We start from the raw sequence: 25,977 nt of genomic DNA, 5'->3' as shown, positions 1-25,977 counted from the left end.
ACTGAGCCACCCAGGTGCCCTGATGATCTTTACATCTTTAAGGTTCCTGAAGGTGAAAGGTCTTCTTCCTGTTGAATAGGGGCAAAGAGATGTTCCTTCCTGTGGGTCAACACTGGTCAGTTCGGAATTATATATATATATATATATATATATATATATATATATGTATGTTATGAAAGGCAGAGGCAGCTGAATCCAAGGTAAACCAGAGGTATGAATCTCCCTGAGTAGAAAGGATCATCTATTGGCTTGAAGTTCTGGCAACAAAGGAGTCTTGGCACCTGGTGGAGCAACGTGGGAGGAAACAGGGAAACATAATTAAAATAACAAAAAGAAATAGAACCCCAAATCAGAGTCCTTTGATGGCTGACAAAAATCCTCCTCTAATCCAGAAGCTTAACCAATCACTAAAGGAAAGAGAGGGCATGTTTAAAGCGCCAATTTGAGTATTTCAGTCTTTTAGTAACCTTGTCACATTTTTGTGGTAATCTGCGGTATACACATAACACTCTGTTTCAATAAAGCATAGGTCCTTGAGTCACAGTCAGGGTATCAAGGGTCATTTGGTTTTGGAGGGCTACCTTCTGAGTTGGTGGGTGACTACGAGCTGGGTTTGGTTAAATGTGGCTGCTGTGTGCTTGGCTAAAGCCTCAATAGAGGCAGCTCCTGGGACAAAAATGACTAAGGGATAAAACCAACAAGAAGTCCTCTTTGTTTGCTGTCTAGCCTTAATAATATCCTAATTATGAGAGATCACTGGCCAGTGGGAGAAGACTGGTCCCCAAGTGTATTATCCAATCCAATTATAAGGAAAGTTGGGCCATCTATTACCTATCTCCATGAGTCTATAATTAACCCTATAGAATGGGGTACACTCTGGCTTTTAAGGAGTGATTTTGTCATCCCAGACACACAGAATTGGTCAAAGTGATAGTTGAGTTATACAATTGCTGGGAAATCCAGCTGTTCAAATAATCATATGTCCATGGGGCCCTGTTATTTATTTTCCACACAGAATAACAAGCATGAAGATTGTCTATACATGAGCTATTGTGGCAATTTCTCTGAAGTTTTCTTCGAGTTGTCTAGCTTAGGCAAACAACAAATCAAAGACAATCAGAACTAGAATTTAACATACACAAAGGTGTGTTATTGAAACATAGTTTTTCTCTCTAAAATCACCCTTATTTCCAGAGATAGCCAAATCAAGACTAATTCATTCAAAAAACAAATCCAATTTTAACAAATTTCACCTAATTATTTACATAAGTTCAGCAAGAAAATAGTGATTGGTCAGACAGATCTTTTAAAATCTGCTTTGCTGGAATTTTTTGTTGGGAATCTCTAGATAGAACTTTTAGTAGGCTCGCAAGCCCAGAAGCCAAGCCAAATACTTGCCATCTGACATGATGCAATAGATTTGGGCGAATTCCTCTTCTTGAGATTCCTAAAATATCCTGAGGTTCTTGTACCTGCCAGAAATTAACATTCTTTATTCACCTGGTAAGGCTGCTGGGAACTCTGTAAGCAAGGTATCAGGCCAACATTTCCGAGGGGTTTCTTTGGCTCCATGAAGTCGACCTTAATTCCTTAAAGTTGTCTGGTCATATCTGAATGTATGCACGTCTCTCAAATATAACATTCCAGTCAAAGCCTTGGTAAAATAACACATGTTTCTAATGGTGTCCTGTTACAAGGATACAAGGAGAACAGAGTCTTACTGAATTTATGCAAATAACTATACTTGCCATAAAAGAAAGAATATTCACTGAGAATTTCTGAATTTCAGAGGGTTCAGGTAGGGACAAAAGTTGAATGTTTCAATTTGTTCACAAATGAATACTTTATCCCATATCTGTAAGTCATTGATATCTGAAGAGAAAATTTCCTTAATCTAGAAGAGCAAACACTATGTTTTAAACAAGTCACAAAACTATAATCATCTTCTTCAGTTCATTTAGTCCCATGTTACTAATTCTTGTTCAGTTTGAAGGCAACTTTTTAGTTAGTTTTGGACATTCTTACCCATTTTAGTTTTATGATTCTAAAGATATCAAATACCTGTATTTGTCCCCCCCAAAAAGCCCTTTTCATGAATCCTCCTGATGACAAAATTCATTTTGCATCAGAAAAATAACTATAAATGACCAAAAAAAAAACCCCTCAGAAATGGACATTATTATTATTTCTGATATGAAAGTTCATTATGATGCAATTGGCAAGGAAATTCAGTTACTGCTATGACACAGCAAATCTCAGGAAAGTTTATTAAAAACCTTAGAAAGTTTTAAAGCACATGCTTAAACAGGATTGCAGATAATCAAAGACCTGATTTAAAACACACACACACACACACACACACACACAGAAACTTTGGTTTTCTGGGCAGATAAAGAGAAAACTTTGTTTACACTTTCTTATCAAGAGCAGACTAACAATCCAATAAAACTTTACCTTTTTAACAAAAAGAAATGCAGAATTTCAATCTTATATCAGTGTACTTTTAAAATCCATTCATTTCAATCTTAGTCCATCCTGACCACATATAAAATTTCTTCCAAACATTTCCCTTCACAAACCTTTTACAACTTTCTTTTACATTCAGATTTTATCCCAAGTCATTTCTCTCCAAACCACCAGTCTCATTTTAGGACAAAATTACTTTCCCTTACCACAACACAATGTATTCTCATTCTTTACATCTTTCTTACACATCTCTTTCTTATTTTCTTACATACAGAGTTGTTTTCCTTATTTACATCAGTTTTAATTACCTTTAGCAGATTTTTAACTCTTAGAAACCATAGTCTCTAGTGAAAACTAAGTAGTAATCAATTGTGAACTGTTACATCAGAATTCTTTATACGGCAAATTTATGAATCAGTTAAGCACAAAACATGTTTTCCAACAGACTCAAGTATCTTCAGCTTCTCTGCAATAAAAAGCCAAAAGCACAAACATACGTTTAGTAACCAATGCTTTACTATTTGAAAAAGACTTAGATGTCCAATGAATTCAATCCAATCCATCACCCAAGCAAAACTCTAAAGTTTCAGGTTACCAAAGACTTTGAAAGCTAGCTTAACAATTACCCATGAGAACTTTGAGACAGACAAATTTAACCATCATTTTAAGTCATCTTTTTGCTGACAAATTGCAGCAGAGATCATTAGCTTATTCACCTTTCAGTAAACCCTGGTAGAATAAAAGTTTCATCATTAATGCTATAACTCTAAAGACAGGTTTATCTTAATTAAATCAACAAACTTAAATTAGTTTAAATGCTGATTATGTGCCACCTAGGTCCACCTAAAAGTCAATCAACTTGTTCTCCGATGTCAATTTTGGCCTGGGGCACCAGTAGGGAAATCTGAAGTGGGCGGTGTAAGCCCAAGGGGGTGCTCTTCACTCCTTCAGAGTCAGGGTAGGAGGAGTAGCCAATGGCACTGGAGGCAACAGGGATGGGAGAGGCGCCAGTTATGAAGACCACACTCGAAGTGGTACAGAAACAGGGGAAGGGGGAGGCAGAAGAGGTGAGGTGCCACCAGCAAGGCTGAAAGCAGATAAAAACCCAGAGAGCAGAAAACAAAGGACTCCAGTTTCTAAAGTTCACCAGCTTGGATAGATGAAAAGGCAGGTGTTTGTTCTACCAACAAAGGGAAATAGGCAGTCCATGTCAGGCTAGAGAAGACAAGGAGCTTCCCTGAAACAAAAGGAAATAGTTGGCTCCAATTATCACAGCCATTAAGCCAGGAAATGAAAGAGGGAGAAGCCCCCACATTCAACAAGAGTATCCTGGGTGCATTAGGAGGAACAGTATGAGAGTGAGTGCCCCCTCACCAAGGATGGCGTGTGACTCCTCCAGCAACTTGGGTCTATTAGAAGGCCTATTTAGATAATCATCCATTATATTGGGAGGAGTTTTTTGAGCCCGGTTAGTGGCCAAACACATTCTGCAAGAGGCCTTTAGTTTGGATCCTGATTTAGGGCCATGAAACCAAGCTAGACAGTTTTTGTGAAGGCCAGGGTTTGAGGACACATGAAGGCTTGTATCTATAAGATTTCCAACCATTTGGAGGAGTTCTGGCAAAGGAACTTAAGCTGGAAAAGAGTATTATAAGAGTTCCACAGAAGAGTGAGGAATAGTGGGAAAGACTGGCTGCCGATTCCCAAAGGGGCATCCCACCAAAGGGAATGGAGCTCTGACTCCTGACTGAAATTTCACTGAGGGTGTCCTGAAAAAGGACCTGACCTTCTACAAGACAACTCTCTTCTGGGGTGTCCCACCAAGGAGAGGGCGGGGACAGATGGCAAACAGCCACCGCACTTCCTATTGGGGCATCCCCTACAACAGGGAGAGCCGGACATGAGTTTGGCAGAACAGGTTAGAAAAAGGAGTGGGGAGGACTCACCACTCAAATGCACAGGAACAGGTTGGCCTGCAGATCAAGGTGGCAGCTGGATCATCAGGAGCAAAGGAAAAAGGGCGGGAGCCATAAGGAACAAGGCAGCTGAGAGTCAGCCAGCATGAGGAGAGGGTCCCAACCAAGTCCTTAACATGAGCGGACTTGCCCTGCGAGAGCTTCTGCTGCCAGCTGTGCCAGACTTTTTGGAAACAGACTCAGGGGACGTAATGAGAAATCAGACGAAAGGTCTCCTTCTCCTTCACAGGTGCACACAGTCCAACCTGCCTGCTCTCAGACCTTCAGACCACAGCAGGGAGCTGCCCTGGCCAGGGGTCTTCAGTTGTCTGGGAAGTATTAGGGGTAGGCTGCTGAAAGGCTCTAAAGGGGAAGGAGAGGGACAGAAGTATCCCTCTGAAGGGCAAAAGGGAAAACTCCCTCACCCTTTCTGGCAAGGGCAGTCTGGCCAGTTCTCCACTGGGGCTTCCGATCCTCCCCAAGGAGTAACCTTCGCCCTCTGCCAGAGGTCGTCAGTTCCCCAAGGATTACTAGAGTCAGTCCACGAAGGGAAAGTATGTGGAAATTCCTGGAGAATCTGAGGAAAGCTTTGGGTCAGCAAAGTCTCCTCATGCAGGGTCCCCCAAATGGGGGGGGGGGTTAGAAGGTGGGCACAAAATGCCCCTGCCTGAGCCACCAAATGTGTATCTCTCCCCATCAGATGGGTGCCACCAGATGTGGGCCAGCCTGATCTGGAGCAGTGAAAGAATTCACCTGAGGCAGAATAAAGGAGATAGAAGTTTATTGAATACACCACAAGGGAGCCGTGGGCAGGACAACATAGGAGACACTGCCTTGAGGGAGTGGGTGGGGGCTGAATTTAAAGGGGGAAGGTTAGGAGGTACGGGGATTATAGAATTTTCCCTTTTTTGGTTAACTGCGCCTGATTATATGTAGCCCACTGGTTAGTTAAGGCTTTGGGATACTTTGAAGTGTGTCGCCTGATGGGCCTGTCTGTACTCAGCCAGGTGGTCGCTGTGGGCCCTTTTGCCTTCATCAGGTTTCCATTGCTCAAGCCTATTGCCTAAAAGCTGCCAATACAAAGAACAAAAGAGAAGATATGAATGATCACAGGAGTGAAAGAGAGGATGTTACCATAGATCCTACAGAAATTAACAGAATAATAAAGAAATATAATGGATAACTTTATGGCAATAAATTCAACTATATAAACGAAGTGGACAAAATCTTTAATAGACACAATCACCAAAACTAACTCAGGATGAAATAGGAAATTTAAATAGCTCTATGTTAATTTTAAAACCTTGAAATTGTCATTTAAATCCTTTGAGTAAAAATATATATGCCCAGATAGCTTCACAGGTGAATTCTACCAAGCACTTAAAGAAGATATAATACCAGGCCTATACAAAATCTTTCAAAATATACAGAAGAAGGAAACAGCTCCTCTGTTTCCTGGGGCTACTTACAAATTGCCACAAATTTCCTATATTAAAACAACAGAAATTTATGCCCTCAGAGTTCTGGAGGCCAGGAGTCCAAATCAGCATCATTGGATCAAAATCAAGGTGTCCTGCTCCCACCAGCAGCTCTAGGGCAGAAACATTTTCCTGACCGTTCCAGCATTCTTCTGCCTGTGGCCCCATTACTCCAATCTACACCGCCATGGTTACACTGACGCCTCTTCTGTGTACCTTTTCCTTTTCCGACTGTGTGAAATCTCTGTCTGCCTGTCACTAGTAAGGACATTTATGATTGCATTTATAGCTGCTTAAAAAAAAAAAAAAAGAAAAGAAAAAAGAGATAACAGGCCCTAGGTGGAGTCACTTGCTTCCAGGACAGCAAATGAAGTCTTAATTGGCAGTTTCTGCCTCTCCCAGGAGTGGAATTTTAAACCAATCAGTCTGGAATTTCCTGGTCAGCACCAGTGAGGTAATCTGCCTGATAAGACCCCCTGTCTTCCCCTAAGGGAAGGCAACCTCCCCTGAAATAATCTTTCCTTTTCTTTTGCTAATAACGTTCTAGTCTTGATCCCCCTATAAAAGCTTTGTGTCTCATATAGCTCCTCCAATGCCTATTTACTAGAAGCAATGTTTCCTGAATCCTCGAAGAAAGCCAATTAGATCTTCAGAGGTATTAGTTGAATTTTTATTCTTTAGCACAATCTTGATAATTCAAGACTGTTTCCCCATTTCCAGAAACCTAATTTCATTATTTTGGCAAGATTCTTTTTCTATAGGAGAGGATATTCAGAGATTCTGGGGATTTGGACCTGGACATATCTTTGAGGGCCACTGTTTTGCTTATTTTTCACCACACCACATTTTCCACATTATTTTATAAGCCCAGTATTACTGATACCAAAAACATTTGAAGACATCAAAAGAAAACAATATCACATCACCATGACTATAGATACAAAAGTCCTTACAATATATTAGCGAATCCAATTTTGCAATAGATAGGAAGAATAATACTTTAAAATCAAGTAGCGTTTATTTCAGGAATGTGAGGTTGGTTCAACATTTGAAAATCAACTATAATTCACTATATTAATACAGTAAAGTGGGAAAACCCTATGATCATCTCAATAGATGCAGAAAGTGTATTTGACAAAATTAAACACCCATTCACAATAAAAGCTCTGAGCTCACTAGAACTTGAAGGAAACTTTCATAACCTGATAAACTGAATTTATGAAATTGCCTCAGATGACATCATTCTTATCAGTGAAAGACTCTAATTTTTCCACTTAAGATCAGTAACAAGCAAGGATGCCTGCCCTCCCCCACCCTCTCCACTGCCTCTGCCCTACCCCCACCTCTCCCACCACTACTCCCACCACCACTGCTACCAGCAACCCCCAACCCTACCCCCCACCCCCACATTCCAACTGCAGTAGGTGGCTGGTGTCAGCCTCCTGTGACCATCTCAAGTAACCTCAAGAAGAAACCAGAAACAAGACCCAGAAAACCAGTTGAGTGGAGGCATGCAGTAGAGGCATTTTTGAACAATCAGAAATGATAGAAACAACGTATTAAGATGACCGAAGGGTCTTTCACATGTCCCCATGGAAATCAGTCAACCTCAATTTTTACAACGGAACAAATTGTACCTTGTGATGTGCAACTATACCCTGGAGAACTGCTTGCAAGCCCGCAGCCCCTCCCCTTTTTGCATATAATCATCTGTTAACTGGTGAGCTTTGGAGCAGTTCTTTCAGAGCAATCTCACATACTGTTTCCCAGGCCACAGTCCTCCATAAGACAACTGAGTAAAGCATTTGCTAACCTCTTTTGAGGTTGGCCTTTCATTTAGTTGACACCTCTATTTCTATTACACACTTTACTAGAGGTCCTAGGCAATGCAATAGGCAAGAAAAGGAAATAAAGCCATGCAGTTTGGAAAGGAAGAAATAAATCAAACCATCTGTATTTTCAGATAACCAAATCAGGGATATATAAAATGCAAAGAATCCACAGAAATGCTCCTAGAACTAGTAAGCAAATTTAGTGAGGCCACAGGAATCAAGGTCAACATACAAAAATCAATTCCATTTCTATATACCAGCAACAAGCAGAAAATGAAATTGAGGGAAAAAAAAAACCCCAACAGTTCTTTTTATAACATCAAAAATAAAATACTTAGGAATAAATTTGATTCAACATATACAATAGCTTTATAGTGAAAACTACAAAACATCACTGAGAGAAATTAAAGAAGACTTAAATAAACAGGTAAATGTTTGTGCATCAGAAGATTCAGTCTTGTTAAGATATCCTTTGTCAAGTTAGCCTGTAGATTCAATGTAATCCCCATCAAAATCCCCGCAGACTTCTTGTAGAAAACCCCAAGTTGATTGGCATAAACGTATTTGGGAATGCAAAGGACCTGGAATAACCAAAATACTTTGAAAAAGAAAAATTAGAAAACTTCCACTGTCTGATCTCAAACTTATTATAACCCTACCTCAACCAAGACAGTGTCATATTGGCATAGGATGGGTGGGTGGATCAATGAAAATGAACAGATAGTCCAGGAATAGACCCACACTTACGGTCAGGTGATTTTTTTTGGTTTTGGTTTTGGTTTTGGTTTGTTTTTAGAGAGAGAGCAGGTGAGCAGGTGAGAGGGGCAGAGGGAGAGAGGGAAAATCCCAAGCAGACCCCACACCTAGCTCAGAGCGTGACAAGGGGATCCCATGACCCCAGGATCTTGACCTGAGCCTACATCAAGAGTCAGGCACTCAACCAACGGAGCCACCCAGGTGCTAATTTTTTCTTTTTTTTTTTTTCTTTTTTTTTTTTTTTTAAAAGATGTTGGGGCGCCTGGGTGGCGCAGTTGGTTAAGCGTCCGACTTCAGCCAGGTCACGATCTCGCGGTCCGTGAGTTCGAGCCCCGCGTCGGGCTCTGGGCTGATGGCTCGGAGCCTGGAGCCTGTTTCCGATTCTGTGTCTCCCTCTCTCTCTGCCCCTCCCCCGTTCATGCTCTGTCTCTCTCTGTCCCAAAAATAAATAAACGTTGAAAAAAAAATTTTTTTTAAAAAGATGTCAAGGTAATTGAATAGGGAAGGGATTTTAATATATGGTGCTACAGCAACTTAATATCTATATGGGAAAAGACCCTTGACCCTTACTTCACATCATACATAAAAATTAATTTGAACTCAGGGCACCTGGGTGTCTCAGTCAGTTGAGTGACAGACTTCAGCCCAGGTCACGATCTTGAGTTCAAACTGAGCTGTGCTGACAGCTCAGAGCCTGGAGCCTGCTTCGGATTCTGTGTCTTCCTCTCTCTCTGCCCCTTCCCTGCTCGTGCTCTGTCTGTCTGTCTGTCTGTCTCTCTCTCTCTCGAAAATACATCTTAAAATTTTTTTTAATTGAACTGGATCGTAAGTCTAAATGTTAAAACTGAAGTAGGAGAAAATCTCTGTAAGCTTTAGATAAGCAAAGAAAAATACACACAAAAAAATACACACAAAAAAATAGATACACAAAAAAAATACAAACCATGAAAGAAAAATTTAATACACTGGATTTGGTCAAAATAAAAAAAAAAAAAAAACAGGCTTTTTGAAAAATACTCTTGGCAAAATGAATACGCAAGTCACAAAATGGGAGAGAACTTCTGTAAAATGTACTATGTGACCAAAGACTTGAATCCAGAATATCTAAGAACTCTATAGCACGAAAATAAGAAGACAAACCACCTAGTTTTAAAATGGACAAAAGATTGGACCCTTCATGAAAGAAGATACACTAATGACCAATGAGTACATGAAAAGATGCTCAGCATATGAGTTATGAAAGAAGTGAAAAATTAAAACCACAATAAGGTGTCTCCATCCACACACTAGGACAGCTAAAATGAAAAGAAATGACAATACCAAGTACTGGTGAGGAGTAAAAGCAACTATAAATCTCTGCATTGTTAGTGAAAATACAAAATGCTACAGCCATTTGGGAATAGAGTTGGTACTTTCTTATCAAATTAAATATACCATATGATCTATCAGTTCAAGTCCTAAATATTTACCCAAGAGAAATTAAGGCATATGTGCACACATTGGATATGAATGTTCATAGCAGCATTATTAATTATAGCTCCAAATTGGAAATATCCAAATGTCCATCAACTGGAACATGGAATTCTAGTCAGCAAAAGAATAAGACTAACTACTAACATACACACAATATGGATAAATCTCAAAAACGTTATGTGAAGATATATAAGCCAGATACAAAAGATTATAGTGTATGATTCTATTTTTATGTAATTCTAGAAAAGACAAAACATTAATGGCAGGAAGTAAATTAGTGATTGCCTGAGGCCAGGGATAGAAGGTTGGAGTGGGGTGGGGGTCGAAAATTGATTCTAAAGAAGCACAAAGAAAGTTCTGGGAGTGGTAACAGAAATATTCTAGATCTTGATTATGGTGATGATTATATGGATATATGTTTGCCACAACTCCCCAAACCATACACTTAAAATGAATGAATTTTATTATACATACATTAAACCTCAATAAACCTATGTGTGTGTGTGTGTGTGTGTGTGTGTGTATTACACATATATACACTTATATATATACATATATACACATACATAATATATATACACATATACATATACACAAAGATGAACTCATTTACTAAAAATAGTAGTTATTATCTATTGAATGTATGTTCTGTGATAGGCACTTTTTACATGCGTTATCTGTAAACTTACAAATTTGTAAAGTAGATATTAAACCTACTGTCTTTTTTTCTCAGGCTGCTATATCAAAATACCATCAACATGGTGGCTTAAACAACCAACATTTATTTCTCATAGTTCTGGAGGCTGGGAGGTCCAAGATCCAGGTGCCACAGATTCTGTGTCAGGTGAGGACCTCTTCCTGGTTCATATATGGCCATTTTCTCATGCTCTGGTCTCTTCCTCTCCTTATAAAGACATTAATCCCATCAGAAGGTCTTCACTCTCATGACCTAACTACCTCCAAAAGCCCAATCTTAATCCATTCTGACTGCTATAACAGAATGTCATGGACTAGGTGGCTTATAAACAATAGACATGTATTTCTCATAGTTCCAGAAGCTGGGAAGCCCAAAATCAAGCACCAGCAGATTTGTTATCTGGTGAGGATCGGCTTCCTGGTTCACAAATAGCAATCTTCTCACTGTGTCCTCAAATCAGGGAAGGGGAAGGAGATCCTCTCTGCAGTCTCTTTTATAAGACCGTGAATGCCCTTCCTGAGGGTCTGCCCCTCATGACCTTGCATTCTTCTAAATGTCCCACCTCCAAATATCTTATTGGGGATTATCATTTCAACATACGAATTTGAGGAGGAATGCAAGCATTCAGTCCATAGCACTTACCTTCCAGATGAAAAAATAAATAAACTGAGCTGTAGGCAAGTTCACTGACTTCTTCATGGTCACATAGCTATTTACATACGGATTGGTCTGTCTGACTCCAAAGCCCCTGCTCCATTAGTCAGACCACTCTCTGCCCTGATTTAGGGAAGCCAGAGGTGGCAACAGGGCAATCACTGGGTAGCAGCAGGCCAGTGGCCAAGGGCATACCCTGAATATACCCCTGAAGGGTCTTTATCTGCCAGGCCAGCTCACTGAAACCTTCAGTCATAGTGATTGAGACCCCAGAGAATATTGCTTTTCCTTTGGGCAGTACACAGGGAATGTATATGCTTAATCCTCCATTAATTTCCTGGACAAATTCTGCAGCCTATGTGTCATCTGTTGTGGAGAAGTTGACAAGAGAATTATAATGCCAGCATCTTGAAATGTCCCTGAGTTCTTGAAGGGAGATAATAGACTACAGCTCCAACACAAGAGGCAAAGCTAGAGCTTCAGCACTGAAAACAGAAAGAACATCTTCTCTGAAAGCCAGGGACACTATGGCTCTCTCCACCTAGTAAAGTCTTTGGTGGGTGGCAAGAGGGATTCACATTCCGGAACTGAAGGTAGAGAACGGAAGGCACCCGTAATCACTGAGGGTTTGCCGTGTGGCTCACACATCATGTATGTGGTTTTATTTATTCATTGCAAACAATTTGTAAAGTTTTACAGATGGACTGAGGCTCAGACAGGGTATGTTTCCTCAGGTATCCAGGCTCCTCCACATGGCTAATCGCCATGGGACGTAGGCCCTACAGAGTGTCTTCATGATCAGTGTAAGCCATTGCTGCTACCTCCTTGCCTCCCCCAGTATGTGGCTTAGGCAGGAGCAATTCTGCCAATGAGACATGAGAGGAAATCAACCAAAGGGCCTCCGGAAACGAGTTTCCTTACTGACACAAGCAGAACTTGAAAAGAAACACTTTTTCTTCCACCAGACATTTCTATGTCTCCACTCCATGTCTGGATCTATGGCAGTCATCTTGGCAGACTGAAAATGGCAGAGCGGCGCAGAAGGATGGAAAGAAAACAGTGGGATCCTGAAGATGTTGTTGAGTATCTGAATAACCAGCCTTGAAAGTAGCCATATTATTCAAGAGCAGTGAATCTAGATTTTTCTGTTATTTGCAGCCAAACGCACCCTATCTGGTTTTGTCCTTTATCTCTGTACTTTGAGAAGCACCTAATAAAATTATGCTTTGGACAGTCTGGCCTGGCTTTGTTCATTGTTGAACCCACCTGGGCTGCACAGGGATTCTGGACTAATGGTTTGTAGTATAATTGACACAGTTTGTACTTTTTCTGGTCTCTACCTTCTGGGGTGTTGCCAAACTGTTTAGGGGAGGGAATCAAACATGTGAATCTGAGCCAGCCCTTTGCTAGTAATTTCTTTCCTTCTCTCCAAGATTTTGGGGTCCTTTCTCCAGATGCCCATCCCATGTCCTCATACCCCATAATCCATTGTTCTATTGTTTTCAGCAGTTATCAACTAGTCCCTGTTTGAGTATTAACTGATCAATAATACTGAGTGTTTTATTTTCCAGAGATTGTTTTATTTTAAAAGTAATATACAGGGTAACCTGGCTGGCTCAGTCAGAGGAGCATACAACTCTTCATCTCAGGGTTGGGAGTTCAAGCCCCACATTGGGTGTAGAGATAACTTAAAAATAAAATCTTAAAAAAAAAAAAAAGTAATATCCAAAATTAGGGAGGGAGAATGACTGAACCCCCCCCCCCAAAAAAATCAAGCCATTCTAGTTGGGGATCCCCTCTGGCTCCCTAAGGCACAACCAAGGAAAACTTCCACACAGATCAAGCTCCCAATGCCTTGCTTTCATCTCCCATTTCTAAAAGCCTCTGGGTAACCCCATTTTGTTACTCCAGCTTTATTTGGATTTCTTCTTCTTCTTTTTTTTTTTTTTTTTTTTATTTTGAGAGAGAGAGAGAGCACAGTCAAGTGAGGGGCAGAAAAAGGGAGAGAGACTCTCCATAAGGCCCCGTAGTCAGCAGAGTCTGATGCGGGGCTCAAACCCATGAACTGTGAGATCATGACCCAAGCCTAAACAAGAGTTGCACACGCAGCTGACTGAGCCACCCAGGCACCCCTGTTTGGCTTTCTTCTTACCCTACTGTCTTCTTGGTGCTGGCAGTCCTGCCCCATAAGAGTAGCATCTTTTTTCATTTTTTGGATCACACTGGACCTTGACTTCCACTTTTATCCAGATTCCCATCTTATTTCACTTCTGCCAGCACCCACTCTCTCCTGCCTTCCACAGTCCTGATAAAAAATAATAGAACTTTGAAGACAACTTCTAGGGTCACTTCACGATAGGGTTGGCCAAGATCTCCTAAGACCTCCTTCTCTAGAAGCAGCTCCACTTGAATTACACCAGGCCATGGGGGACTGTAGCTGCAGGCTGCTCTAGACAACCTGGCTCTATTAGCCTCGGAAGAAAAAGATCTCAGCTGGTGCAATTTGCCTCACCTTGATTTGTTCCCATGGCACAGACCCACAGGCACCAGAATCCCCAGTGTCGCTAAATGCAGCTGATGGAATTTTTCAATGTTGGCTTCGCCTACTGTTGAAGGGACCAATCCAGCGGCACACAGAATCCCTGGATGTGGCCTTGCCCCTGGTCACTCTCTGCCATCACTCTGTTTAATGTCCTTTATACTTCGGGTCACTGTGGCAGAGACTTTTCCCATCCCTCCTTAGCAACAGAAATATAATCTGATCTGACAAGTAAAGATTACCAGCTAAAAGACTACATTGCCGGGGGCCCCCCTACCTGATATGGACACGTCACCAAGTTCTGCCCTATCTTAGCTTCAGTTCCCAAGAAAGCAGAGCCTGAAATGAAAGTGTATGTGCCGCTAATTTATTAGGAAATGCACTCCCAGGGAAGTAGGAGTGAGGAAAAAGGGACATACGGCAGGGAAGGAGAGAGAGCCAATATGAAGGTGTGTTTCCAAGTTGGACATTGCTGGGCATCAAACACAACTGATTTTTAATTTCATGGGGCCTATTACTAAAGGCAAATGAACTATGCAACTCAGGATGTCCGTCCTGGGCGGGAGGTCGGGCAGGAAGGAAAAGGGGGATGGACAGGAAGGAAAAAGAACCAATCCCACAGCTTTCATTAACTCTTAACAAAAGTTTCACCAGTAGAGGCAGTAACCCGCACTTCCGGATCACGCATGCGTGGGCATCAGGTGGAACCCCGCTCCCTGGTGGCGATGGGGAAGCCTTGCAAGGAGAGCTACAGCGAATAAGCAGGAGGCGAGGTCAGGCTGTGGTGAATCTACGCACAGTTAATCCAGTGGCTGAGGACCACGGGGACAGGCAAGATATGGAGTTTCCTGGAATATGGTTAGTTGCTGGGTGTAATTTCTGAGAAGGTTTCTTTAAAGATACGCAGACCCTCTTCCTCCTAGAATGGAGCCAATATGGCTCCCTGGAATGGACATGCGATGGCCGCTGAGGCTCCTTCCATCTTGCACCATGAAGCAAGTTTGAGGATGAAAGCCACGAACCAAAGATGGAAGAACATGCAGTCACAAGGAGCCTGGGTCCGTGATGAGGCACAGAGCTGCCACGCACGTGCCAACGTTCATGTTCTCTTGTGACGGAGAAAAAATAACCTAATTTGCCTAAGTCACTACAGTTAGGTCTCTGTGACTGCCAGCCAAATGCAATTTCGAAATGATACAATCACTGTCTGAAAGCATCTTGTTATTTGTTTTCCTATGGACAAAGAAAATAATACAAGTCCTTTTCTAAAAAAGGCAAATAGGAATTCAGAAACGTGAGCCTCTATTTAAGAAGAGAGCTTTAATTAAAGGAAACTATGAAACAAATCACTTGGGTTTAAAGTGCTTTTGTTTATTCTGGATGCTGTGCTATAAAATGCCTTGCTCTGTGCTGATAAGGAAGCTGAATTTATGGCCTAGTGAACTAAACAATTAAAAAAACTATTTGCTAACTAATCAGATTGAGGCAAAGGCCTCAAGGAATATAAATTTGACTCTTTCCTGTTTTCCTTCACAAGTCACAGATTTCTTCTGTGCCATCTAATGTAAAGAGATAAGGGTCATCTTATAAAATTATTTTATGATAAGCCCTATCTTTACCCAATTAAAATGTATACTTTCTGTGGTTATGAAGGGTAAGGTTTGTGAAACATGTTTAATACTAGGAAGTCATGAAGCATGGCTAATGTACGTTTGGGGATAATGTATGAATTTAGCTTAATGTTACTTCTTTCATATATAACTAGCTTAAAATGAACTCACCGATTTTCTTTTCCATTTCCTGCCTTAAATCGAGTCACTTGTTGTACACTCACTACACAAATTCTAGGTGAACTTTTGATGCTTGGAGGTGACTATTACTATATAGTGAATTTTAACAAGCTTGAATCAAATAGAATTGCACTAGACAGATTTGAAACCTGAGTCAACGTGATATTCAATCCTTCCATGCCCCTGAGCTTCTCCCCACGAGAATTGTCAACCCTGACCACTCCCCCCTGCCCCTAGTAGCTGTGTCTAACCAGCTTCGATGTGGTTTTCCTTCTACTGCTCCACAGTTCTTCTGAAGACAGTGCTCAGGGTGGTCTCCACTGATCAATCAACATTTCCATGAAGAGTGACATCTATTTGCCATCCCTGGCATACATGTGCATGTGTGTGTGTGTGTGCGCGCGCATGTGGCTGTGTATTTCCAAGTAATTAAACTATAAATTTAAAGGATGAGGATACATCTATCTCACATCACCAAAAGATGTTGCCTGACCTGTCAAAAGACAGCCCTGCCAACCCATCAGCACTCAGGAACAGGTTCTGCAAAAATATATTCAAATATATTCAACGTGTTCAATCACCAGGGGCTTCTACTGAGCTCTGCAGCCCAGTCTATAGACAGTTCTTGTTCAGGGGAGAGGTTTTCCTTCTCTCCTGAAAGGACCAGTCTTACCCTCAGGTTGGGCCAATTCCCAACATATTCTTGTCCACTGACTTTAAGACAGAGCCCAAAACTACCACCATTTGCATAATTCCTAACATGTTTGTTCACAGGTCATTCAAAGTATAATGTATTTATACATATAATAGACATGTCCAGGCATCTCACTTGCCCTGTAAAATATTCACCTGAGGAGCTCAGATCTGAAGTTTATCAATAAGGAAACCATTTTAATTTTGGATGGAATATCCAAGAAGCTAAGAGCCCCCATAATTTTGTCAGAGCAAAGAATTGCCCTTTAAAATATGGGGATTGATTTCATTTTGGGACTGGCTTTCTGGGATCATGCCCATAGAATGTAAAAATTCAATAAATTGGCAATGTTGTGAGGCCACCAATCACAGAGGTCCCTAAACATTCTAAAGATACGAAATGTTTCTGTGGTGCTTCATTGAGTTTCACAGTGTTGTTATGTCTTGAAGTGTACAATATTTGTCAGGGGAGGGGCGGTCTAACTCAATGTGTTCTGAAACCTGTCATTCAGATGAGATCTACTAATGTGCAGGCACCTAGCCCCGGATTGGGTAGAAGGGGCTGGGGAGTCTCTTGGAGTTAATTAGGATATGACTGCCCCCAGCCCCCAACCACTTCCTATGTCAGTAGACACATCCCAAAGTATCAGTCTGTAGCACCAAATTAGGCCCTCGCAATTCAATATACTGAAAGCGTTTTTTCAAGACGGTTTTCAAGTTTTAAAATGAAATATACATTGAATAAAAATCTCAGGTGGCCTATTCCAGTTTTAATTTCACGTGTGCTTCTCTAACCTGGAAAGAATTGCTTTTCTCCTATTCGATGGTCTTTGAAAGCAGGCACTAAGGGGATGATTACGATGTTGGCCAGGAAAAATGTGGTTAGACAAGGGGTTTCTCAAGATAGGTTATTATCTTGAGAATATGAGAATGCACACACACACACACATTTTATACACACACACACACACACACATACGTGTATATACCAACACACCCATATATACATATTATAAGCAGTTATAACACTATGTATGCATATTTTATATACATGGCTACATATGAATATTTGAGGTTTTTAGTAATGTCTGAATACAGCTTTTTGGTTTTCTTTTTAGCATCGGAAAGAGGTGTTTGGCCCAACCTGAGGGAAAGATTGGCCCTTCCTCGGAGAGAAGGAAAACCTCTCCCTTGAATAAGAACTGCACACAGTCCAGGTCCCAAACCTCCAGCTGCTGACCATCCAGTCTTCCCATGGTGGGACCGTCCCCACTTCTGTCCCAGGAAAGCCCTGTGGGATGAGCTGTTGATCTACCCTTCCCAGCCACCCACATAGACTCCACCCCGCAGGGCCCTCAGGACCCTTGCAAGCAAAGGAGAGCTCTGAACACCTAAGAGTCCACTATGCACATCCTTGAAGTTGACAGGGACCAGAGTGACCCACCCCACCCTGCCATTTTCTCCCTCACATCGTAAAGACAAAAGGCTTAGCTAAAACCCATTATACTAGGTAGCATCCACTGCATTCTTATGAAATCCCAGGAGGCAAGCCAGCATATCAAGGTCCTCACTTTACTCCCCAGACTGCCTGTCACTCTTTAGTCCTTGTATTAATATTAAGACCTGACTTCTAGGAAGCCGCGTGTTTATATGCCAAGCTAATTGGCACTTGGCATTGCCTCAGCTAATTATTTCTGATCTGGAAGGTACCCGTTGTTGGGGAGGCCAGGGGTCCGCAGCGCACCCTGCTTACTCTGGCTTGCCTGGAGGAGAGAGTGAAGGACCTCCTACACCCTCAGGTATTGCTGAGATGCTGAGAAATGACGCAGGGGTCACCCTCCTTCCCCCAGCAGGGGACATAAGGGAGTAAACACCCACAGTGACCTTTGATTCACTGGGCACCCCTCAGAGGGAAACAGTGCCACAACATTTATAAATTCCCTTCCTTTCACAGGAACTGCCTTTGGGTACTCATAATTTATGCATCGTTCTCTTTGCAGACACTTACTTAAATACACCAAAAGTGGGAATTAGAGCAGGAGAGGCGCCCCCCCCCCCCACCCCAGCCCCACTGAAATCCTGGCTTCCTGGCTTATTTGTTCTTCTTCATAAGAAATGAGTCGCGAGGAAGAGTGAATATCAAAACTCTCCCCTTGGGGTGGTTTTAGTACTTTTTAAATTTGACAAATAAAGTAGTTAGCAATCCAGTTTCCAGTCACTCACGCACTTTACTGATTCATGACAACATTTAGCCTTTACACAGTTCATGGGACTCTGAGACTGTTTATAAGCTCTCGGTTGTTATCCCTAAGGGTCACCTTGCTTTATAAACCAGTAAGTGCCGTTGTAGACAGGAAGTGAGTAATATAAAGGGCTAGTGAGTCAGAAACAGAATTGGGAATGGGGATTTAAACTCTTGGGCCAGCCCCGGAATAGATTTGGAAGAAGGGGGGACAAAGTGGTGACTGGGTGGGGGTTTGTGTTCACGTGGCTCTTCAGAATTCCTATCTTCAGAACACTGAATCCCCAGCAAAACTGTGGGTTTTGCCTTTCGTATTTCCCTCTGGGAACCAATGAATGCATCCATTTAATCGGCCAACACGAGCTGGGCATCTACTCTCTCCCCAATACTGTGTTAGGGCTAAGGATGCAAGTCTAATGGAAGAGACAGGCAGTCTAATGGAAGACAAGGAGACACATGAGGACAAAGCCACAGCGGCTCTCAGGTAAGCTCTGTACCCACAGTCTGCTCACAGCTATGGGGACAGAGACTGGGAAAGACCCAGTTCTTCCTGGGAGTGGGAGGGAATGACCAGCAAAGATTCTCCAAAGAAGAGACAGCTAAGCCAATCATGAAAGGTAAGTTCATTGGGCAGAAAAATGAGGTAATGGCCCTGCCAGGCAAAGGGTACAGCCTGAGCAAAGGCAGTGGGAGTGCTTGGGGCAGGCATGTTGTGCAGGGAGGGCCTCTCCACATAAGGGGCCAGGAGGGGCTTTAGGGACACAAGGCAGTCTCCTAGCATGTGGGTGACAAAAGAGTGAGAGCAAATAAAGACAACGAAAGCCAAGAGGAGGAAAGGCCTAATGCAGATGGCTGGAGAAAGGTCTAGAAAGGAGAAAAAGACAGCAAATATGGACTACTCTCTCAAGAAGTTTGAGATGGTTACTTTGCTGACTCTCCCACACACGCAGCTGGATGCAATCCTGGTTCCTTAACAGAGTAAAAAGGGAATAACATCAGCATCCTTTATCAATTCTTATTACTGAAATAGAATTCAATCTTTAAAAATGGAATTTAGGGGGTAAATTACCGATTTCCATTTTGCCAGAGAATCTGTTTCAGAGGATGACCTTAGCTCTTACCTATCCAATAAAAGTAAATGTTACTCTGCTATGAAGTCTCTAGGAGGCAAGCCAAGTATGTCCCACAGCTCCCTGTTGTCAACGGTCTGGACAAATGGTGAGTCTGGAAGAGAGAAGTGGTCCTGCATGCCATGTTCTCATCAGAGTGCACTTCACGGACTCTAGGTGTCTTGAGGAGGGAAAAAAATGTTGAATGATGATCTCAGGGGCATAAATTAGAGAAGCTGTCCACAGACCACTGAACTAACTCAGCCACTGGAACATAGCAGAAATTTCTCTCTGTGGGAAACCGAGTAGCTAACTCAAAACCAGTATGACTTCATGACAATTGCCACCCAACACCCCAGCTACATGAGGCCTCTCATATACTCAGAGCAGGGGCAAACAAGGAGAGAACAGTCCGTTCTTGTCTGGAGCTTTCCTTCATGTTCTCTGACTCATGATTGGTCCAGAGTTTCCGTGCTCAATTTTTTTTATCTATTTATTTAAATAGATATATATACCATATATATGTATGGTGTATATATATATCATATATATATGATGTGTGTGTATATATATATCATCCTATTTATTTCTTTTCTTTTCTCAATTACTTGGCAATTGCAATATATTGGGAAACTTCCAAGAGCAAAAATAACCCTACCACTTAAAGAATAAGTATACAAAATAAGAAGTGAAAATCTCCCCATACAACTCCACTGAGATAATTTATGAAATGATTTATTGTTTATCCATGCTAATGTTTTTTAGTAGATCTATATCTTTTCTAACAAACCAAAAAAAGGAATCATAGTATAAATTGGACTCCAGCTTACTTTCTGACTTAATGTATCTGGACATCTTTTTAGAAAATGCTATAGATCTCTCTCTCTTTTGGATGACTGCATGGTATTCCATAGAATAGGTGTATTACTGTGTTCAGCCATTAAGTTAATCATGCCTATTTATTCCGGTTGGTTTTGATGTTTTGCTGTTCCCTACAATGCTGCAAAGAACATCCTTGCAAATGAGTCTCTATCACACCAATAATAATAAAGTGAAACAGGATGAACGGCAGCAATCAGATTCCATCCTGTTGCTTTAACCATCATCAGCATTAAACGTGGACAGACATCTGCCTTCTTAAAACACCTTCTTCTCTTGGCTTCTGTGACCACCTGTTTTCCTCCTGCCCCAACCACTACTTCTCAGTTTCTTTTTCAACAATCATTCATTCACAAATAATTGTCATGTATCTTCCACCAGGCTAGGTGCTCTTCAGGGCACTGAGAATGCAGTAGAGAATAAACAGAGAGCTTCCACCCTCACAGAGTTTACCATTATAGAGAGGAGGAGGTTGATGGACATGTAATACAATATGGACAGTAATAAGGGCTATGAAGAAAACTAAAGCAGATCTTGGGAAAGAGAATTGAGGGCACCCTTTGGGTAGGGTGGCCAGGAAAGCTCCCAAAGAGGAGATGGCATTTGAGTAGGAATCTGAACAAAGCAACAGATGAGCTCTGGGACTTTCTAGGAAAGGGTATTTACAGGTAAGGGGACTAGCAATGCAGTGGCCCAGAGGGGAACATGCCCACTCATTAAGAACAAGAAGGCTGGTGTGGCAGGAGTTTAGTAAGGAGGGTGGGGTGACCAGAGTGGTCTGTCAGAGGGTACTCTAGATTGTAGGAGTGAACCAGGTGGATGATTATTTTAAGGCAGTGGAGGCTGGGCAGTGGTAAGGAGTGGTAGAAATCCACAGGTCCTGCTGAGGCTTCGGATGTGGGGTGTGAGAGAAAGGGAGGAGTCACTTGGGTCCTTTGCCAGCCCTGCCTCTTCCACCCATTCTCAGAATGTGGAAGGAACCCATTGGCCTCTCTTCTTCTCTACCTATACATTTTCTAGAGGTGACTTCCTCTTCTCTTGGGCTTTCCATACCACCTACATGCTGATGGTGCCAAGTTGGTATCCACATGCCTTCTTGATTGTTCCATCGGGATACCCAATAATGTACTTAGGTATAACATGCTCAAACAGAACTCTTGATAACACCAGCCCTCACCCCCTCCCTGAAAGCTCCTCCACCCCGCTTTTCCCATCTTAGTTGGAGAGACTCCATATGAATAAGAGCACAGGACCCTAGAGCCAGCCTACCTGGGTCCTGGCTTGACTGCCTGCTGGTTATCTCATATTAGACAAGCTGCCTAGTGTTTCTGTGACTTACCGGTAGGATGGAGGGACGATAATGGAACCTACATTATGAAGTTGTTATGAGGATTCAACGATTTATTACCTACAAAGTACTTAGCACAGTATCTGGCACAGGGTAAACTCAGGTGTAATTGTTTTCTATTATATTTATGCCACTACCCCTGGTTTCCCACACTCTGAAATCATCCTGACACATCACTTACTCAAAAAAGAACAGGAGCTGGCCTAGGGTCTAGGTGACAGTCGTATCTCAAGAGAGTGGCACCAATTATTTAATTATTGTTTAGTTAGGTGAGACAGGGAAATGGAAAGTCATGTTATTCAGAATCAGATAAGAACTGATTCCAAATCTTACTTCTACCACTTACAAGCTGGGTATACTTAGAAAGTTATTTAACATTTCGAAGTCTCCATATCCTCATATTTAAAATAGGAATAATACTTCGTATCCCTCAGGGTACTTGTAAACTTTAAATAGAATAATGCATATGAAGTGTCAGCTCAGTGCCAGATAATGGCTATTATTATTAAGGGATTTAGCTTTCTCCGCCTTGGAGTAGTCATGTGGCATCAAAGGAAAGAAGCAATTGACAATAAATTCCTCTCTAGCAGATCCATCGGTCATTTGGGAAAACAAAAATGCAAAAGGCTTTTGTGAAGTCCCATGCTGCCTGGGAGACAGTGTGCAGCCCCGGGTCACAGATCACGGCATGGATGGAAGCATCCTCTGATTACAGGCTCCACCTCTCGAGGGTCACCTTTGCAATCAGCCCAGACCCCAGGGGTACAGCATGTTGTGAGCCCATTTCCAACTCTGCCTCCAGTTCTCAAGAGCAGAACAAAACCATTAATGTTTAATATTTAAACAAAAACCTTCCATTATTAATCACTTGAAGCCCCAGTGATGATTATTAAAACATAATGGATAGGGTCTTATTTTTAAAGCTTGCTTTTTAATGACTGAGATAGAAATCAGAACTAAAAAGGAAAAAAAAAAAAATTGAGCCCCATCCTGTTTTCTAGAAATTTCTCTTCCTGCAGGCTAGAGCCCTGAGGAGATTGTCTAGCACCTCTGAAAATCCAGGGCAACCTTTCTCCCTCAGTAGGTTTCCCGTGGCATAACCAGGGTAAAAGAGGACTCTCAGGGAGGGCCAAGACACTGATTTCTAGGCTCTGGGTCACAAGGTCATGGCCAGGATGACCATGTTGAATGATGATCTCAGTGGCTAAGTTTTGGCATAACTTAGAGAAGCTCTGCACAGACCACTGAACTAACTCAGCCACTGGAACAAAGCAGACACAGTCGTGCCATCTCTCCCCACCCCCTACCAAACTCCTGGCCCCTCAGCTATAGGGCACCTGGCCCAGCCTGTGGAAATTGACTCCAGGTACAAGGTCCTGGGCACTTAGAAATAAGATCATATTTTCATTGCTGGCCACTTGTGGGGAGTTTCATGAGGTGGGTTGATTCTCCCTTATTTTCTAGGACAACTGGGCCCACGCCCACATCTTGGGGCCAAGGAGGAAGGGCCCAGGAGGGGAGGGAGAGTAGGAGTGGGCCTGGCCCAGTCTCCATTCTGCTGCTCCCTGTAGATATCCGTGCACAGGCGAGAGCTGGAGCTTCCAGACGATTGCGCATTAGGAGCTAAGTGGATTAGCCTACTTGGTCGAGTGGCTAGATAGCTATGTGGGGGATATCCCTTTAATAGTGGCAATCGGAAAAAAAAAAGCACATGAAATTCCCAGGAATAAATTTAACAAGAGATGTTCAGGGCCTACGTGAAGAAAACAAAATTCTACTGAGGGACACAGGTATTGGAATAAATGGAAAAATAAATTCTATTTTTGAATAAATGGAAAAATAAATTCTGTATTGTGAAAATGTAACAACTCTCCTGAAATCAATGCAAGTCCCAAGCAAAAAAAAAAATTTCAGAGTTTTTTCCCTTTAATACGGAAAAAAAAAAATTGATATCAAAGTTCTTCTGAAAGAATAAGCATGAACAAATAGCCAGGCAGAATAATGAGCAAATAATTGTCCTACTAGATATTAAAACATATCACACAAGTACAAAAATTGAAGCATTAAACAATAATTAGCACAAAGCTCAGTAGCACAAAATGCAGAAACAGACTCAAGTATGAATGAGAACTTGGTAGAGGGTAAAAGTGAGTAGGGAAAACTGACTTAGTCTTTTGGAAAAAAATGGCTTTTACCACCAAAATAAGTTTCAGATGGAGCAAATATCTGAATGTAAAAATGCACATTCTAGTTAAAAACTGCAAGAAAACATAGGCCATCGACTTGCAATCTTATATGCAACTTTCTAGACGGTCACCTGACACCATGTACCAGCGCCGTAGATTTCCATTCGTGAGGATTTTTGCCAAGGACCTAATGGGTCAACTTCACAGAGAAATACGCATACGGACGTTGATCACACACTGTTTATAATAGCAAACAATTGGAAACAGTTAAATAAATTATGGTGCATCCATGCAATGACACTCTCCACAGCCACTTAAAGTAGTGACACATAACCACACTGTCACTGTATTTCCGGAGTGTCCCAGGGACTTGCTCTCGCAGAGGCCCCGGCAGCGGTTTAAGCGTGTGCCTGTTACTCCATCCTCACCAACACCAGGGGGTGTCATCTGCGCGCTCGCTCTGTAGAGCTGTCGTTTTTTTCTGCCGAATAGGCACATGCCACTGGCCTCCACTCTGCGTGGTTGGCCCTGCAACATCCTCCCGGTGGCCAGCTGAAACGGCTGCTGGTCTGGAGCAGGGGACCCGAGCACCTGAGCGTCTGCAGAGCGGAGACACTTCAGGAGGTCTCTGCCTCCCCCAGAGTTGCAGGCACACTTTGAGTGTTTGTGCAAATAATTGGCCAATGACAGGATGTTGCATCCGTTGCAGAAATGTGTGGCGTTGTCATCCTCACCTCCACGGTGGACTGTGGAAATTGATTGCGTTCGGGCTGTGAAAATGGAAGCGGCGACATAAAGGCTGAAATCGTTAAGCTTCAGAGACTGTGACATTCTGCTGGTGGCCTGGGGCCGCAAGACCCGATGTTGCACTTGGTAACGGCTTCACTTTCATCCAACTACAGTAACTCAAGAATGAGAAAATTTTTGGTTTTGATCTTGTTCATATTGAAAGTCAGCTGAGTCTAATTACCCCCAAAACTCCCTTGAGAGAGCTAGGGACTAAGAAGTATCTTCAACACCCACCCGGAGTGCTAAAGGCAAGTCCCTACTGGTGCGGAACCGCCACAGGGCAACTCATGACGGATTCGCGCTGCTTGCTGCCTTTGGTTGATCGGTGAAGAGACAGTGTAATTTGAAGGGACTGTCAGGGGAAGAGGCTTAGATAGGCTCACTGGAGTACTTCTCAAAAAGATGATTCAGGTTGGGACATAATTAAGAATGGTCATCTCTGGGGGTGCCTGGGTGGCTCAGTAGATCGGGCGTCCGACTTCAGCTCAGGTCATGATCTCACAGTTTGTGAGTTCGAGCCCCGCATCGGGCTCTGTGCTCACAGCTTGGAGCCTAGAGCCTGCTTCGGATTCTGTGTCTCCCTCTCTCTGCTCCTCCTCCGCTAGCACTCGGTCTCTGTCTCTCTCTCAAAAATGAATAAACATTTTTAAAAAATAAAGAGTGGTCATCTCTGAGTGATTTTTATTTTCTTGTTTATTTTCTTGTTTACCTGAGTTGTCCTGGCTCCAAAAATAAAGATAGCGCTTATATAATAAAGGTGTGTTAAGTTGCTATTCCAAACCTTTGAAGACTGGTTTTCAAACTGTTACCAATTATAGGTCTACCAGGAAAGTGTCTATAGAAGCCCGAAGTTAGGGCAGTGTATAAGGAAGTGGTTTTTGGTAACAATGGAAAGAGAGAACATAAACTACCTGCGTTTTACTAGTCCTGCCAAGGTAAAACTCACAGGTAAATTAGCAGTGAATAAAAACATAAGTATGATCTCTGTGGCACCTTACCTTTATTTTGCATTTTTTCCCGTCTGCACACAGATAAAACAGAATCATGATATGCTGGAAAGGCAAACTAAAGCCACCTCTTTAATTCAGTCC

The 25,977-nt window shown here is 42.2% G+C and overlaps 1 long non-coding RNA gene across 1 annotated transcript; it reads left to right on the top strand.

The window, feature by feature from the left end:
- The first annotated feature begins 10,730 nt into the window (after positions 1-10,730).
- On the top strand, positions 10,731-12,547 carry LOC115509618. Its single transcript, XR_003967443.1, has 2 exons — positions 10,731-10,804; positions 12,277-12,547. It is a non-coding gene; the product is annotated as an uncharacterized LOC115509618 (long non-coding RNA).
- Positions 12,548-25,977: the final 13,430 nt, after the last annotated feature.

This window comes from Lynx canadensis, chromosome A1 (assembly GCF_007474595.2).
Source record: "Lynx canadensis isolate LIC74 chromosome A1, mLynCan4.pri.v2, whole genome shotgun sequence".
Classification (NCBI taxonomy): domain Eukaryota; kingdom Metazoa; phylum Chordata; class Mammalia; order Carnivora; family Felidae; genus Lynx; species Lynx canadensis.
This window is presented reverse-complemented; position numbering and strand designations above follow the sequence as displayed.